Raw genomic sequence first — 12,611 nt, 5'->3', positions numbered from 1 at the left:
AGTATATGGGGATTTTTTTTCTCATCAATGGCTTTCTTAGGATATAAGCCCAGTAACAGAGTCTCTGGTTCAAAGGATATGGACATTTCAGTCACTTTATTTGCATAATTCCAAATGGCTTTTCAAAATATCATTTCACAGATGCATAAACAATGTATTAATAATCTGCCTATCTTTCCACAACCCCTCCAACATTGACTATTGCTATTTTTTGTCATTTCTGCCAATTTGCAGAGTGTAAGGTGAATCCTCATGATTGTTTTGATTGAATTTCTCTTATTATTAGTGATTTGGAGCATATTTTTATATGGTTGTAAATACTTTGCAGTTCTTTTGAGGATTTCTTTTTTCCATTTATTTATTGGGGAATTAGTCTTTATATATTAACTTTTTATTTATCTTGGATACCAAATCATTATCAGAGAAATTTGATAACAAAGATTTTCCCCCTATTCAGCTACTTCTCTTCTTATCTTAGATATGTTAATATTGTCTGCGCAAAAACTTTTCAGTTTGAAGTTTCCCTTCTGTTGTAGACATGGTATTATGTTAATTTAATTACATTAATATTTTTTTTAAGGTGGTCCTGTTCACACTGGCTCTCTTCCTCTTACCCCTGACCCCCTCTTCTCATTTAATATTCTCCTTTCTTTTCCTCCCCTTCAACTAGCTCTTTTCTTTAGTTTTTAAATTTCAACTTTTTGGGCCCCTTTCCAAAAAGGATTTTTCTCACTTTCTTCATTATCCATCTTCTCATTCTATTTACCTCAAGACCCTCATTCTCTGATTCTTGACCCCTGTAATTATCTGGTCTTTCTCTTTTACAATTGTTCATGTAGTCAAGGCTTTCAAGGCATCCATTAGAGGCTGACCCCTCTAAGAGCTTTCTGTAACTGCCTTGTAGGTCTTCCCCCAGGAATTCTCATTTTCTATCATGCCTCACTTCCAGGGTAATGTCAATTATTGAAGGTGTCAGAGAGGATGCTGCTCCATGATAGCGCCCCTCCCCCAACACCCCTCACCACTGATCTGCACCCTTTCTTATTGACCTTCCCCCACCTCCCTGAATTTGCTTGGGAATCTTCTTCTTGTGTCCATTGTTCTCCCACTCCTCTAAGTACCAGTTGCACCCAGAGATTTCTACCACTCCCTACCCCAGGACAAGTAAACTTTTCAAATACCAAATTTCCTAGGCTTCATCCATGATAAGATCCTTATCTCCCTACACTAACTATCCTTCTTAACCCATAGGAGCATAAATCAGTATAAGCCCTCCTCACCTCCAAAATAAGGCCTCCTTTCTTTTTCCCCCTTTACAACCTTTCCTTCCTCATTGTCACCCACTCTTATGTAAGTTCTTCTCTTTCGGAGATCACCTCCCCCTCATTGCTAGCCTTTGATTTCACCCTGGTACATCACTCACTTCTCTCCATCCCATCCCCCCCTTCTCTTTTTTATGCATGGTGCATGTTGTAATGTAGTCCCACAAAAGAAGCATTCACCTATGGGCAGGGTGTAGCCAGGTTCTGCCCACCTCATCACTGTTACCTCTACCAGATTTCTGCCTTCACCCCTGTCTCTGTGTGTTGTTGTTTGTCCTTTGTTTTTGAAGAGGACCATAACATCAGGATGGCATGACTTGCAAGTAAATTTTATATAAGTAAGGGAGGGTTATGACTTTTTCCTCCAGAGCCATCTGGGTCCAGTGGCAAGATATAGATCAGGATGACTGGAGATGGCCCAGATGCAGTGGGAGACTGCCTTTTCAAGCTAAGGTCTTTCTAGGTGAGAGTTTGACCAAAGCAACACATATTCAGTGATAAAGACTAGGTAAGGAGAGGCAGCTAGGTGGCACAGTGAATAGAGCAATGGCTCTGGAGTCAGGAGGACCTGAGTTCAAATCTGTCTGCAGACACTTGACACTTATTAGCTGTGTGACCTTGGGCAAGTCACTTAACCCCAATGACCTTGCCTTCCTGGCCTCTAAAAAAAAAAAGACTAGATAAGAAATGAGGCAAAGAATGGCCTCTTACCTAGTTAAAAAAAAAAAATCAGTCTGGGAGGGGAAGACCGTCATGGTTTCTGGCCAAGATAGAAACAATTGCTATTCATTCTGAGTCATCAGGGTCCAAATAATGATCAATGGGGGTTTGGGCTTGGACCTATTGTTGGCCAATCAGTCAGAGTCAGAGTGGTTGTACTTGCTGGAGACTCTTCATATAACTGCTGACATGAGTGTTGACAATTTACAATCCTTCTGTACATGGTAGTGCTGAAAGCTTTCCCTATCAGGGATGGGGAACCTATGGCCTCAAGGCCACATGTGGCCCTCTAGGTCCTCAAGTGCAGCCCTTTGACTGAATCCAAACTTCATGGAACAAATCCCCTTAATAAAAAGATTTGTTCCATAAAACTTGGACTCATTCAAAAGGCTGTACCCAAGGACCTAGAAGGCCACATGTGGCCTCAAGAACACAGGTTCCCCACCCTTTCTTGAGGTTTGGGATTTAGGGGTGCTCAAGACTACAAAATACCAACATGCTGGGTCCTGCTGAATGAATTCGACTAAAGCCTTCTCTCAGCTAAAGTAAAACAAAGTTTATTAAACATTCTCCATAATGAGTAGGCTCTTAAGGAGCCTAAGTATTTGGGATGCTTGTATTGGACAAATGGGTCAGAACAATCTGACACAGACTGAGTCTGCACTAGATTGAATCTCAGTCCCTTCATGGAGTCAAGATGGATCTTATATACAGAAAGACTGTGGGAGGGATCTAAGGGTGATCTAGCGGAGGGATTTGAGGAGTCTAAGGAGAATCTTGAGGAACTGAGGTCAGACTCTAGGATTGGGATTAAGTGCGGGAAATAGCTGAAGGCTACCTGGAGATGACAGACTATGGAGGGTTAGGCTAGTTTAAGGGTAACAGGTTTGGGTATAGATATTTTGCTGGACAATGGAGGGCTAGGCTAGATTAGGAGTAACAGACATTTGGGCCTAGAGATAATGAAAGGCTTATGGCTTCAGGCAAATGCCTCATCAAGTTGGGAAGATTCTAGGGGGTTCCCAGAGCCTAAACCCCATCACCTTGAAGATCATATGAAAAATTGCCCTGTATTATTCATCCACATAATATGACATTTTGCTTTTGGTCCAATATGCACCATCATTTCTCTTTCTAATAAACAATTCACTCCTCTGATCAGCTGCTTCTCTTAGAGCACACCACAAAGCCATCATGAAGTTGATGCATATTGTCAGTGTCTGTGTACATTTAGAAAGGTCTCTTACTGATATCTCTGCTGTCACTCTGTTGCCTTTACTGTCCTTGACTGCTGTGTTTATCCATTCCTTCTGCATTTCTGTTCTTTTGGTTGTTGAAGAGACAAATAATCTCTCTTGTTCTAGTTTTCTTAGTAAACACCTTTCAAATTCTTCTTTTTTAAATTGAATATACATCTTTTGTTCTGTATGATTGAGCTCAGATTTGCAGGATAGGTCACCATGGGCTTCATCCTGAGCCCTATTGCTTTTTGAAATACATTATTCCAAATACCATCCACATCCAGAAAAGCTAATATGAAGTCTGAATGCAGATCAAAGGACACTATTTTCTTTTTTTTGTTTTATTTTGTTTCATATTTTTCTTTCTCATGGTTACTCCCATTCATTCTAATTCTTCTATACGATATGACTAACATGAAAATGTTTAATAGGAATGTATATATCGAGCCTATAACAGATTGCATGTCATCTTGGGGAGGAGGAGGACAGGGAGGGGGAGAAAATTTAAAACTTAGGGAAGTGAGTATTGAAAATGAAAAATAAATAAATTAACTAAAAGAAAAAGAGAAACATATTATTCCATTCCCTCCTTTTTCTAGTGGGCAAGTAATAGTCTTGCATAATTTGAATGGCCTCTCCTTGTATTTGAAAGTCTTTCTGCTCATAATTTACAGAACTTGTTTCTGAATTGAATTATTAAATCTAAACTACTATGTGTCTTGGCATTTTTAGTCTTTTTTTTCTGGATGTGATTTTTGAATTCTTTCTGTTAGAATTTAATCTTCTGTGTTTAGAAGTTCTGGACAGTTCTCTTCTATTACTTTTTTCATTATGGTGTTAAGACTTTTTGTTCTGTTGATGGAGTGATGGGATCTGGACCCCTAAAAGGAAAAGACCATGTCTTTGAAAGCTGTGGCCCTTGCCAGTAGAAAGAAGTTTCCTTGAACTTTCACACACAACCCACTCCCTAGGTTTCACTTCAGGCATCTGGCTCATCCCAACCCACCTAGTTACTCAATAATACTTTTAACAGCCCTTTTACTGTGGCTCTCCTTTCATTGTCTACACCTGGCCCACCCCAGGTTATTTACAACTCCTTAATCCCATCCAGATCTTCTCACTGTCCTTTCTTACATATAAGCACCAATCTTATCCTCATTAAATTGTGCAGATTCACTTAGAATTTAGCCTGCTTCTATTGGTGTCACAAATAAACCTAGGTGCTTTGACTGAAAGAAGGCTTCAGTGGTCAAATACAGACCCCCTGTACCCTTACATTTGGGGGTTCCTAGCATTTCAGACTGCAACATTATCATATTCTTCTGACAGACCTGTGATCCTTAGGTTGTTTCTGCATATCCTGCCTTAAGTTTAGTATGTTTTGCTTGCAGAGTGAACATATTTCCTTTTAATGCTATTGTGTTTGCTTCTCTTCTAGATTGTCCTTCACTTCTGTGTATTTGCATTCCAAATCTATTGTTCTCTCCTTTGTTTCTTTGGTGAAGCCTGCCATTGCAGATTACAGTTTTTCTATTCTACCCAATATTTTTGCTGTATAGGACATAAATTCTGCTCTCATAATTCTCATTTCTCTTTTGAACCATTCAGGAACAGTGTGTTGTGGCTCTATGTTCTCCTAGGATTTTCTATTTCTTTAAGTGCTGGATATTATTTTGCAGGATTTATTCATAGATGCCTGAATTTATTTACTAGATCTGGATGCCAAATTTCCTTCTATTATTAATGTTTTTCCTGTTGCTGTTTCTGTTTACGTTCAAGGTCTTTTTTTCTTCCTGAAATCTTTGGTTATTTCATTTTTCTTATCTATCACTTCCTGTCCTCTCTAACTGTGGCTTCCTTGGGGACTGATCTCAAAACATCTTAACCTTCTCCCACACTGGTCAGTTCACAGTTCATCAATAGATCTTTGCTCCAACTGACTATTAGGTGATCAGAACTGGCTCTATCTGGATACTGTGCTCTTTCCCTCAGATATGGTGGATTGTGGCACAGTTCCCCACACTCAGAGGGTCTTATGGTGTGAACTGTCCCACTTTCTCTGTTGCTCAATTCTCTGACCCAGCACCAGAAATTCAGAGATAGCTTTCTCTGTCACTGGCAGAGGCTGCTTTCCCCAGTGTTGGTACTTCCAGGTTGCTGCCACCCAGCATGCTTTTGCTTTTAAAAGACTGTAGCCAAATTGACTGTCAAGATCAGAGCAAACCTCCACACCCTGGAGCTAGTTGTCTCATTCTCTCTATTCACACAGACATCACTCTAGTTCAGGCTAGAGTGTCTTTGTCTAGACTATTGGAACGGCCTCTTTGTTGGTCTTGACCTCTCCAGTTGGCCTTCCTCTCCGATTGGTCTCTTTCCTCTCTAATCCATTGTTCCTACCAATAGACAAAATGATTTCCCTAAAGTACAGGTCTGGCCTTGTCACTCTTACTCAATAAATTTCAGTAGCTCCCTATTAACTTTAGGATCAAATATTATTTCATCTGTAGCTTAACCTTTTTTATTGAAAGTGTTATAATGTATAACATTATTAGTATAGTAGTACACATACATAATTTATAAAAGTAAATATGACATATTAGAGGTGTGCTGAAATATTTTTTAAGGATAAGGGTGTGTAGACCAAAAAATTTGCTGACTACTGCTTTAAACAAATGATTTTCAAAGGGTATGCCGCACTTGTATGCCTTTAAACTCCTTCCATACTCCCAAGACATCCATATTCCTTAGCCCTACCTCCAGTTATGGTTTATTGCCTGCTATTCCTTGATTTGGGGGAACAAAGAAAGTCAAGTTAAAAAAAGGAAAGTCAGAGTAGCTGCCCTATCTGCAAAAGCACAAAGCTGCCTTCTATGGCAGGAGTCCTAAGGAATGTAGAGAGAAAGATAAGAATGAGGGGGGAATGGGAATTGAGAGAGAAAGGATTAAACATTTATATAATGCCTAATACATGCCAGGCACTGTGCAAAGTGCTTTACAAATATTATTTTATCTGATCCTCAGGACAACCCTGCAAGATAGGTGCTGTTATCCCATCTTACAATTGAAGAAACTGAGGCCAATAGAGACTAAGTTACTTGCTTAGGGTCACATAGGAATGGAGAGGGAAAAGAGAGGTAGTGGAATTCAAAGATCTAGGTGCTGGGTCTGGAAGCCAGGAATCTTTCTTTGTTACCAACATAAACATCATGTGTGCTGTGATTCCTCAAGACAAGTAATACTGTGTCTAGTACAAACAAAAAGTCTGAAAACCACTGTTCTAGTAAACAGTTTCAGTACTTTGAGTCAACTTTAAGACCAAAATCCCTATAAACTTCCTGGGACTAGGTGGTAAACTTGGATCCTTCACAATATGCTACACAGAATAGGCATCAGTTAAACATTTATTGACTTGATTTTATTTTTCACAGATGATATTGACATTTCAGGTTAAGAAACAATATTTTTTGACTGTTGTGGGAAACACTGTTGACTCTCAGGCAAGTTCAAAAAGTAGCACTTGCCCATCCTGACAGGAGGCATTATGAAACAAGTTCAGGGAACATTTATTATGTAACAATGATGTATGCCAGGAGTTGGGCATATATAAACCTTAGATAAGACATGGACCTTGAATATATGGTATTTACAGCACAGATAAGGAGATACAACAATAATTACATCAGATAGAAATTACACAAAATAATGCCATGGTTAAGTTTATACACAAGAGTTGTGAACTATGCTGAGTGAATTGAGCAGAACCAGGAGAACATTGTACACAATAACAGCAAAAATGATCAATTGATACATTTAGCTCTTCCCAGCAATATAATCATCCCAAGCTATTCCAAAAGACTCATGATGGAAAATGCTCTCCACATTTAGAGAAAGAATTATGGAATCTGAGTGCAGATTGAAGCATGCTATTTTTACTTTTTTTTTTCTTTCCTGTGGTTTTTCCCTGATTCTTCTTTCACATGACTAATGTGGAAATATGTTTAACATGATTGTACCTGTATAATCTATATCAGACTGCTTACTGCCTTGGAGAGGAGGGAGGGAGAGAGAGAAAAAAAAATTTGAACTCAATCTTATAAAAATAGTTGTTGAAAATTATTTTTACATGCAATTGGAAAAAATAAAATTCTACTAAGTGGGGAAAAAAGTTGTGGAAGACAAATGTTGCATGAGGTTCCAGGAAGGTGATAATGTCATTATTGAGATTAGGGAAGGCTCCAAGTTTTCAAACCTCAATGGCAAAAGGATAGCAATATCAGCCAAATTAAGATGGAAAAGAAAGTCAGATCTGGGGAGGTAGTATTGGTGGTGGTTGAACTTTATTTTAGGCATGTTGAATGTAAAGTACTGGTGGGGTACACTATACTACAACCATTCATTTTTCCATTTTCCTTTGAGGGACCTAATATGATTCTTTTGAGATAATCATCTTTCACGGAAGTAGGTTTTTGTTGGTAAAAGGATCTAGGGATTTTTAAAAGCCTTATGCAATTTCCAAAGTGCAACCTAACCTACTCTTTTTTTTTAAGGCCCCTTCAATTTAATTCAATAAACTTGTATTAATCACCTACTGTGTGCAAGACACTGGTTTTTTTGGGGTTTTATTAGTAGTAGTAGTAGTAGTAGTATACACACACATATACATATATATATTTGAATATTTGATTTTAAAACTTTCAATTCCAGATTCATTCCCTTCCTTCCTTCCTTGTCACCCACCCTTACTGGGAAGATAAGCAGTACAGTAAAGGTTGTACATGTGTGGCTAATGCAAAACAATAACATATTAGATATATTGTAAAAGACTGACTATATTTCCCTCCCTCCTATCCCACCACCCACTTGTTCTATTCTCTACTTTGATCCCGTCCCTTTTCAAAAGTGGGTGCTTCCAACTTCCCTCCCCCCCAGCCTGCCCTCCCTTCCATCATCTCCCGTCTAATCTCCTTCCCCCCCTACTCTCCTGGAGGGTGAGATACCCTATTTAGTGTGTATTTCACTCCCTCCTCAAGCCAGATTCAATGGGAACAAGGTTGACCCATTCCCTTTTGCTTTCCTATTCTTCCCCTCCATTGTAACCATTTTCCCTTGCCTCTTCTGTATGAGATAGTTTACCCCAATCTGTCTCTCCCCATCTCCTCTCATTATATTTCTCTCACCTCTTAATTTCACCTTTTAAGTATCATCCCTTCCTGTTAAATTGGTCCTGTGCCCTCTATATATACCTGTAAACATATATACACACATTCACATAGGTATTCATATGCCCATATACCCTCATATATATATATATATATACATATATATATGTATATTTCTAATCCCTTCAACTACTGAGAAAAGTTTCATAAGTTATAATTACTGTTTTTCCATGTAGGAATGTTAATAGATCAACTTTGATAAGTTCCTTATGATTTCTTTTCCCTGTTTACCTTCTCATGCTTCTCTTGCTTCTTGTATCTGAATGTCAAATTTTCTATTCAACTCTGATTTTTTCAGCAAGAATGCTTGAAAGTCCTCTATTCCACTGAATGACCATATTTTCCCCCTAACCTACTCTTTCATGCCTTCTCTCATGATCCCTACTCATCATTCATTTGCAATTATATTTTTTGTCATGCTACTTCTTTTTAAAATAAAATTATTTATTTTTAGTTTTCAGCATTCACTTCCATAAGATTTTGAGTTTCAAATTTTCTCCCCTTCCTCTTCTCCCCCCTTCTCAAGACAGCATGCACTCTGATATAGGCTCTACTTATGCATTCATATTAAACATATTTTCACATTAGTTATGATGTAAAGAAGAATTAGAACTAGTGGAAGGAAACTTGAGAAAGAAATAAAACAAAACAACAACAAAAAAATGAGAGCAAATAGTATGCTTCCATCTCATCCAGACTCCAAAGTTCTTTCTCTGGATGTGGATAGAATTTTTCATCATGAGTCTTTTGGAGTTGTCTTAGATCCTTGAATTACTGAGAAGAACTAAATCTATCAAAGTCAGTCATTGCACAGGTTGTTAAAGTATACAATGTTCTCCTGGTTCTGCTCACTTCACTCAGCATCAGTCATATAAGTCTTTCCAAGTTTTTCTGAAGTCTCCTTGCTCAGTATTTCTTTTTATTTTTGATATTTTTTTTATTAATTGATTTATTTTTAGTTTTCAACATTCACTTCCACAAGATTTTTAGTTCCAATTTTTTCCCCCATCTCTCCTCTCCTCTCACTCCAAGACAGTGTGCATTCTGTTTACCCTTTCTCCCAGTCTGCCTTCCCTTCTATCACCACTCCCCCCTTCTCTTATCACCTTCTCTTCTATTTTCCTATAGGGCAAGATAGATTTCTATACCTTATTGCCTGTATATCTTATTTCCCAATTGTATGTGAAAACAATTTTTAACATTCATTTTTAAAACTTTGAGTTCCACATTCCCTCTCTTCCTGTATCCCCACCCACCCTCATTAAGAAGACAAGCACTTTTTTGATATAGGTTATACAGGTGCAGTCATGCAAAACAATTCCATAATAGTCATGTTGTAAAAGACTATAATTCTCTCCATCCTATCCCACCCCATTTATCCTGTTCTCTCCTTTGACCCTGTCCCTTCTCAAAATTGTTTGCTTTTGATTACCCCCTCCCCCATCTACCCTCCCTTCTATCATTTTCCCTCTCTTCTCCCCTTCTCCCCCTACTTTCTTGTAGGGCAAGATAGATTTTCATTCTTAATTGAGTGTATATATTATTCCCTCCTTGAGCCAATTCTGATTAGAATAAGTTTAACTCATTCCCTCTCACCTCCCCCCTCTTCCTTTCCACTGTAAAAGCTTTTTCTTGCCTCTTTTATGTGAGATAATTTACCCCATTCTACCTCTCCCTTTCTCCTTCTCCCAGTATATTCTTCTCTCAACCCTTAATTTATTTTTTAGATAGCATCCCTTCATATTCAACTCACCCTGTGCCCTCTGTCTATATGTGTGTGTGTGTGTGTGTGTGTGTGTGTATTTTTTCCCCCTTCAACTGTCCTAATACCGAGAAAGGTTTCGTAAATTACAAATATCATCTTTCCATGTAGGAATGTAAACTGTTCAACTTTAATAAGTCCTTTGTGATTTCTCTTTCCTGTTTACCTTTTTATGTTTCTCTTGAGTCTTGTATTTGAAAGTCAAATTTTCTATTCATCTCTGGTCTTTTCTTCAAGAATGCTTGAAAGTCCTCTATTTCATAGAAAATCCATTTCTCCCCCCCCCTGAAGGATTATACTCAGTTTTTCTGGGTGGTGATTCTTGGTTTTAATCCTAGCTCCTTTGATCTCTGGAATATCATATTCCAAACCCTCCAATCCTTTAATGTAGAAGTTGCTAAATCTTGGGCTATCTTGTGTGTGTTTCCACAATACTAGCATTGTTTCTTTCTGGCTACTTGCAATGTTTTCTCCTTGACCTGGGAACTCTGGAAATTGGCTACAATATTCCTAGGAGTTTTCCTTTTGGGATTTCTTTTAGGAGGTGATTGGTGGATTCTATCAATTTTTATTCCCTTCCTCCCCCAGTTCTAGAATATCAGGGTAGTTTTCTTTGATAATTTCTTGAAAGATGATGTCTAGGCCCTTTTTTTTAAATCATGGCTTTCAGATAGTCCAACAATTTTAAAATTATCTCTCTTGGATCTATTTTCCAGGTCAGTAATTTTTCCAATGAGATATTTCACATTGTATTCTATTTTTTCATTCTTTTGGTTTTGTTTTATAATCTCTTGATTTCTATTGGAGTCATTAGCTTTCATTTGCTCCATTCTAATTTTTAAGCAATTATTTTCTTCAGTGAGCTTTTGGACCTCCTTTTCTATTTGGCCAATTCTACTCTTTAAGGCATTCTTCTCCTCACTGACTTTTTTGGCCTCTTTTGCCATTTGGATTAGTCTATTTTTTAAGTTGTTATTTTCTTCAGAATTTTTTGGGTCTCCTTTAGCAAGTTATTGCCTTATTTTTCATTATTCTCTTACAGCACTCTCATTTCTCTTCCAAATTTTTGCTCATCTCCTCTTACTTGATTTTCAAAATCCTTTTTGAGTTCTTCCATGGCCTGTGACCAATTCATATTTTTTCTTGGAGATTTTGGATGTAGGAGCTTTGATTTTATTGTCTTCTTTTTTTTTAATTCCATAAATTAACCCATTTATTGTTGGACTATGAGCGACAGATATTTGATAATATTTTACTGGTCTTTCAGTCTTCTCATGGCAGATTTGACTGTGACTGCAGATGTGGTATTGTAGGTCCATGTACCACCAGCTACTGTTTTCTTACCAGATCCACAATGCCAGATACCCACAGCCAGTTTCTTCATTTTGGTCTTGCCACAGAAGGAACAGGAAAAAAAAAAACTTGGCATGCTAGATAATTTCAATTTTCTTCACCATTCTTCTGAGGGATACACCATAATGTGTTCCATATTTACCAACAATTCCAACCTTCTTGGTTTGTTTAGCCATGTTATTGGTGGCTGTGTTGGAGCTTGGAGAGGAAAGGACTTTGTTGCCTTCTTCTGGTTGTATATTTTGATCTTCTTTTTCACCAAATTAAGATTCAATAGAGTGTTTTTTCCACTGTTTGCCCATTTTCCCAGCCAATTACTTGACTTTTTAACTCTTTGTGAAGGTAAGACTCTGCTTCCAGTGTGGAGTATGTACTGTTCCAAGCTCCAGGGGTTTTGTGCAGCTGGTTTCAGAGATATGTCTAGGGATCTGTAAATTTTCAGTTCTTCCAAGGTGGTATGATCAAAGGAGAGGTACTTGCTCCTTTCCTGGCCTATGTTATGATCTGTGAGTGATCACAAGCACTCTTTTCTGCCTTGGAACTATGAGGAGGATGCCCTCTCCTCTGCTGCCAAAAGTTCCACCATGCCAGTGCTCCTCCTCGCCCCAAGACTGCAACCCAGATGAAAGCATGGAGTCAGCAAAGAGATTCCTGCTATTCCTCTCTAATCAGCTGCTAGACCCCCCTCCCCCCCATCTGTGGACTGAGAGCTCCAGAAGTAACTGCCACCACCTCTGCTGCTTCAGCTGCTATTGTTATTCCCCACAGATGCTGCTGTGTAATGGAAATGTAAATTTTAAAGATCTTCCCTGCCCCTAGGCTAAAGTGCACCTGGAGCCTGGGGTGGGAGGCTTGTTTCTCAGTTGATACTTTTTGATTGGCCAGTGGGTCCAAAAGGTTGTTACATTCTCTGAGCCAGGAGAAGGCTATATAAGCCCTGATGTGTAGCTTTGTTTTGGGGGCTCACTTTGAAAAGTGTTCTGTGATTTGATAT

The sequence above is a fragment of the Petaurus breviceps genome, unplaced genomic scaffold, assembly GCF_028583685.1.
Source record: "Petaurus breviceps papuanus isolate PSGF00001 unplaced genomic scaffold, PetGlider_PUasm1.0 216, whole genome shotgun sequence".
Taxonomy (NCBI): Eukaryota; Metazoa; Chordata; class Mammalia; order Diprotodontia; family Petauridae; genus Petaurus; species Petaurus breviceps.
The sequence above is the reverse complement of the archived record's forward strand: the minus strand, read 5'-3'. Positions refer to the sequence as shown.